The following is a 6,000-nucleotide window of genomic DNA, read 5'->3' on the forward strand; positions in this document are numbered from 1 at the left end:
TACTTGCAAGAAACCTGGGGTGCCAGGGAAGCCACCCAAAGCAAAAAAGAAAGCCCCCACCTCCGCCAAACAGCGGAGTGGCAGTAGGACGGGGGAGGAAACAGGCTGGTTAGAAACTTACAGTATAACTGCAACTGCCAGTGTGAGGCTTTCCCTGCCTCCTCCTGTTTCTATTTTTGCAATTAGTTGGTTTCGCTACCCCGTCCTACCGCCACTCAGCTGTTTGTCGGTGGTGGGGCTTTCTTTTTTGCTTTGCCTCTGCTGCTTCCCTGGCCCTCCAACGAGCTTTCTTTGCTGTGCTCTGCCTAATGTCCTAGGCAGCTTTCCCCGCGGTAGTAGCACTACCGCGTAGTACTACTAGTAGCACTAATCACGAGTAACACTACTCGCGAGTAGTGCGACTCGCTACTCGCAAGAAACCACAAGGAAAAGCGGCAGGGGAGGAAAGCTGCCTGAGAAACTTGGGACACCAGCCAGAGAGCAGCAAAGAAAGCTTGCATGCTGGGGCGCCAGGGAAGCCGCCGCAAAGCAAAAAAAAAAAAAAAGCCAGCGCCTCGCCAAACAGCTGAGTGGTGATAGGGTGGGGGGAGCGAAACCAGCTGATTGGAAAGGTAGGAACAGGAGGAGATAGGGAAAGCCTCACCCGCGTAGATGATGCTGGTCACTCCCTCTCTCTTCCCCACCTACTTCCTCCCACCAACCAGCTGAGCGTCGGCAATCAACAGCAGTGATCAGCGGTAGATTGTCCGCCATAAGTGGGCTGTTGGCAACCCTAATTTATATATGTGTGTGTGTGTGTGTGCGTATACTGGATTCTATCATAACCTTTTAATACTTGCTTTGTTGACAGAGTCTTTTTAAAAAAGGTTATAAAGTCATCTTCCAGCCTGATAAAAAACAGATTATTCAATTAGTCTTTCATTAATATAGGCTCATCTGAATACTAAAGAAGTTTAATGGGGAAATTGTATCTCATTTTATGGGTTGTTCAATCTTTGCTACTGTTCTTTTTGCCCTAAGAGTAAAAAATACTAATATCATTTACACTCTTTTGCTTATTTTCCCCAAACCCAACATTTCAATCTCTGGAGAGAAGAAGTATATTTAATGAGCATTATGTATAACAATCATGTGTGCAATATAAATCCAGAAATTGCTTTTTAAACTTATCCCAAGGGACTAGCTCTTTGATCCCTACGGAAACAAAAAGTTTAAACGCAGGACTTTTTTAAATAATTAAGCTGTCTAGCAACAAATGCGCATAGGTTTCACCCACACCCCCATTGTAGATGTGGAATCCAGATGTTTTCCCTCAAGACAGGATTTCTGTTTGCAGGGTATTGAACGTTCCCAGTGCTTATGCCAGCATGTTTAGTCACTGGGAAAATGCCATTGCATCCCTAGTCTGACCACAACACTTTCAGCCAGGGTAACAAAAACTGGGATGTGAGCAGTGGGGTGCCTCAGGGATCTGTGTTGGGACCGGTGCTTTTCAACCTGTTCATCAATGACCTGGAGTTGGGGTTAAACAGTGAAGTAGCCAAGTTTGCAGATGACACCAAATTATTTAGGGTGGTTAAAACAAAATCGGACTGTGAAGAGCTCCAGAAGGATCTCTGCATACTGGAAGAATGGGCATTAAAATGGCAAATGAGATTCAATGTAAGCGTAAAGTGATGCATATTGGGGCAAAAAATCCCAACTTCACATATACACTGATGAGATCTGTGCTGGCAGCGACAGACCAAGAAAGGGATCTTGGGGTGGTAGTGGATAGCTCAATGAAGATGTCAACCCAGTGTGTGGCTGCTGTAAAAAAGGCAAATTCTATGCTGGCCATAATTAAGACGAGGAATAGAAAATAACTGCTGATATCATACTGCCCTTGTACAAATCTATGGTGAGACCACACTTGGAATACTGTGTACAGTTCTGGTCACCACACCTAAAAAAGGATATTACAGAGCTTGAGAAGGTGCAGAAAAGAGCAACCAAAATGATTAGGGGACTAGAGCAACTGTCCTATGGGGAGCAGTTAAGACGCTTAGACCTGTTTAGCTTGGAAAGAAGCCGGCTGAGGGGAGACATGATAGAGGGCTATAAAATTATGCATGGTTTGGAGAGAGTGGACAGGGAGAAGTTTTTCTCCCTCTCCCATAATACTAGAACACGGGGTCATCTGCTAAAGCTGGAGGGCGAGAAATTCAAATCAGATAAAAGGAAGTATTTTTTCACACAACGCATAGTTAAATTGTGGAACTCCCTGCCCCAGGATGTGGTGATGGCTGCCAGTTTGGAGGGCTTTAAGAGGGGAGTGGACATATTCATGGAGGAGAGGGGTATTCATGGCTGTTAGTCATGCTGCATACTTATTCTCTCTAGTATCAGAGGAGCATGCCTATAATTTTGGGTGCGGTGCAACACAGGCAGGATGGTGCTGCTGCAGTCGTCTTGTTTGTGGCTTCCTAGAGGCACCTGGTTGGCCACTGTGGGAACAGACTGCTGGACTTGATGGGCCTTGGTCTGATCCAGCAGGGCCTTTCTTATGTTCTTTCTTATGTTCTTATGGGACTGGCAGTCATAAGCAAATATTATTTTTATTTTATTGTTTTATTAAGCTTATATCCCACCCTCCACAGCAAACCCCTACCTCAGCAAAGCCCTCTCTCAGGGCGATATGCACATCAATCATGGCATGAGTGTGGATTTGAACCTGGGTCTCCCAGATACTGGTCCAACACTCTTAACCACTACACCACACTGTCTAGAGAGCAGAAGTGATTTAAAATGCACCACAAAGAAGTTCTTGCTGAATACATGAACACATACTGAATCAGACCCTTGGTCCATCAAAGTCAGTATTGCTCTGAGCAGCACGGTTCTCCAGGGTCTCAAGCAAAAGTCTTTCACATCACCTACTTGCCCAGTCCTTTTAAATGGAGATGCCGGGGATTGAACCTGGGACCTTCTGCATGCCAAGCAGATGCTCTACCATTGAGCCATAGCTCCTCCCCCATGAATATATGACTCCATGAAGATAAATCATATTCCACAAAAACCACCTCATTTACAGTATTCCCTATCTAGGGAAAAATGATTCAACATATGTTAGTAACTGGACTTTGACAGGCAAGGACAACCTACCATCCAGACATTCCCAACAGAGAACAAGACTACTTATATCCTTGTCATTGTGTCATTGTGAAATTCTACAGTATACTCAGGGCAAATTTAAGAAATGCCTACTACTAGTTACTACTTATTTCAAAAGTTTGTATCTTATCCATGTGTATGTAACTCAACATCATACAAAATTACAGATAGCTACTTTTCAATACACAGAGTCAGATACTGTGAAAAAGTTCCCCATGCATTGGGGGGTTGACTCTTCACTCCTGTGACACCCCTCCAACTCCCCCTTCTTGTTATTCCTGGGGGTCCCCCTTCCCACAGGAGCACCATTTCAGAGGAGGAGGGAGGCAAAGAAGTTGCTAGGGTTGCCAGGTTCCTCTTCGCAACTGGCGGGAGGTTTTTGGGGCGGAGCCTGAGGAGGTTGGGGTTTGGGGAGGGACTTCAATGCCATAGAGTCCAATTGCCAAAGCAGCCATTTTCTCTAGGTGAACTGATCTCTATCGGCTGGAGATCAGTTGTAATAGCAGGAGATCTCCAGCTACTACCTGGCAACCCTAGAAATTGCAGTTCAGTGCACAGTAGTTAGGAGCCTTTACTGTGCTTTACTGCAGACACCAAGTCTCCCAATAGTCCTTTATTTCTGATAGCTAATGTGATAATTCCATAAACACCATTGTACAGTTTACTTAGATTGTATTGGTCCTTAGAAAAGAAGCAAAAGGTTCCCTATTTAGGGCTGCATTTGACTAATGTAGTTTTTATTTATTGGCAGTCCTAATCTGAGATTTTAAATTGTGTTGTTTTTATTATTGTTTTATTTATATTGTAAGCCATCTTGAATTCTGCAAGTTAGAAAGGTGGCTAATAAAGGCTTTAAATAAATAATTAATCAAACGTGTTTTTTGGGGGGTATGCTTAAATGATAAGGTGAAAGAGATCGTTCTTTCTGTTTCTAAGAAGACACAACGCTCCGTAGCTGCCAAAGGGATCTCATTGATTAGAGCAACAGCATTTTAATACCTTAACTGAGTAAACATGAAATAGGTTAGAAGAATCTTATGATGGGTTTGGCTAATGTAGAAGCTTTTAATGAATGTGGTTATCAAAGAGCTGGTTATCATCTTTAAAGCCCTCCACGGATTGGACCCTCATACTGCTCAAACTACATATCCCAGTATCGAACCACATCTCCCACTCCTGTGCGCTAGTTGCCCTCCTTAGACAGCCTTCTCCTGTTGGTACCTTTGCCTATAATGTTCAATTTGGTAACAGTTTGGTCATGGACTCTCTGCGGTAGGTCCAATGGAACGGTGCACCAAAGTGGATGCAGAGGGAGTGTTCAATTGATGCATTCAGGAAAACATCATTTTAAAATTGTTGCTGGACACTTGTGATGTTTTTTGTGTCCTTGCAGCTTCTGTTGCTCTGTTAGCTTTGTCAGTCTGAGGACACAAGAGGGGGTGTACATATGTTTAAATCAACAAATAAATAAAATATACACCTAGAAAAGGATGTAATTGTAAGTATATTATGCAAAGTTAACAGATTCGAAAAGGTACCTTACATGTATTTGCAGTAATCATCGATACAAAATCAAATTGCCTTGAAGCAAGAGGAAAGGTGGAATAAAAATGTTTTAATAAATACATAAATAAAAAAAAAATCCCAAGCAACAGCCCCGGACTCACCCAGGACTGCCTTTTCGGCCAGGGGGTTGGAAGCAAGGGAGTAGAGGGGGTTCATACTTGGCTCCCTGGTGGCAGCTCACAGGCGGCAGCCATCCGGCCCAGGCTCCAAGGCAGGAGCCAATTGGCAGCAGACCAGCTGGGGAGGACAGGGGCCCCCAGGCAGACATGGAAGCCCAAGGCTTCACTGGGGACTGCACCCAGAAGATTTAAGAAGCTGCCACCAGGGATCAGGCCCTCAGTCTGCACTGGTTTCATTGGCTTCAGAGCGAGCAGCGCATATTTGGTGGTGACTGGTTTTTGTTGCAGCAGCAGCAATCATCTGCAGAAGCAGCTAAACCAGATCTAATCTTGGGGGGAGGCTGAGCCTGCATACCTACCTCCCTTGGTCTGGGACTCCCCATAAGAAGTCTTAGGGATAAGGTCATCCAGCAATATGCCCAGCATGGGGGTTGTCACCTGGCTCTGGCCCTCAGGTGGCAAGGGAACCTTGCAGTGGCTCACACCCAAGTGGAACCCCAGGACTTGTCAACCTGAGTCATTTTTCTCCACCAGGCAGGCTGGGGTGAGGGTTGGTGTCATCAGTCAGCAGGCGGGTCGCCCAATGCTGCACAGGGCTCGATGCTGTGCCAAATGCTCCTGTGATTAGACTCAATAAAACCCGTGGCCTATTTTTCTTCCAACAAGGTATCTGTGGTTTACCCTTCCTGCACCCTCGCCCCGGGGACCACAATGGGGAAAATATGGAAAGGTAACAGTTTAAGGAAAGCTCCCAATTTTGATAACCACACCAGAATTTTGAAAATTGACACTTTTGATCTGAGGCCCTATCAAACTAATGTTTGGACAGGGAAGGGGTGAAGTACCCTTTTGAATAGGCTGTGGAATGCCAACGACTTTCTTAGGCAATAGTTTACTATGGCTGATTCACCTCCAAGGTGTCTGATAAAGTCTTCTTGGCATACTATAAATAATCCAACGAACCTGTCAAGCCTCACAGGTTACTTGAGAAACTTCATCCACGCATTCCCCCCCCCCCATTTGACTGCTACTTAATCTCTGTTTTGGAATGTCTGCTTATTTGCTCTCTGTATTCAAAACTTCAATGAATATTTGCAAATATTCAAAAATGTCACCTTTCAAAGTGTGAATATGAAGTTTCTGATTTTTACATTGAAAACTG

This window comes from Euleptes europaea, chromosome 11 (genome assembly GCF_029931775.1).
Source record: "Euleptes europaea isolate rEulEur1 chromosome 11, rEulEur1.hap1, whole genome shotgun sequence".
NCBI lineage: Eukaryota > Metazoa > Chordata > Lepidosauria > Squamata > Sphaerodactylidae > Euleptes > Euleptes europaea.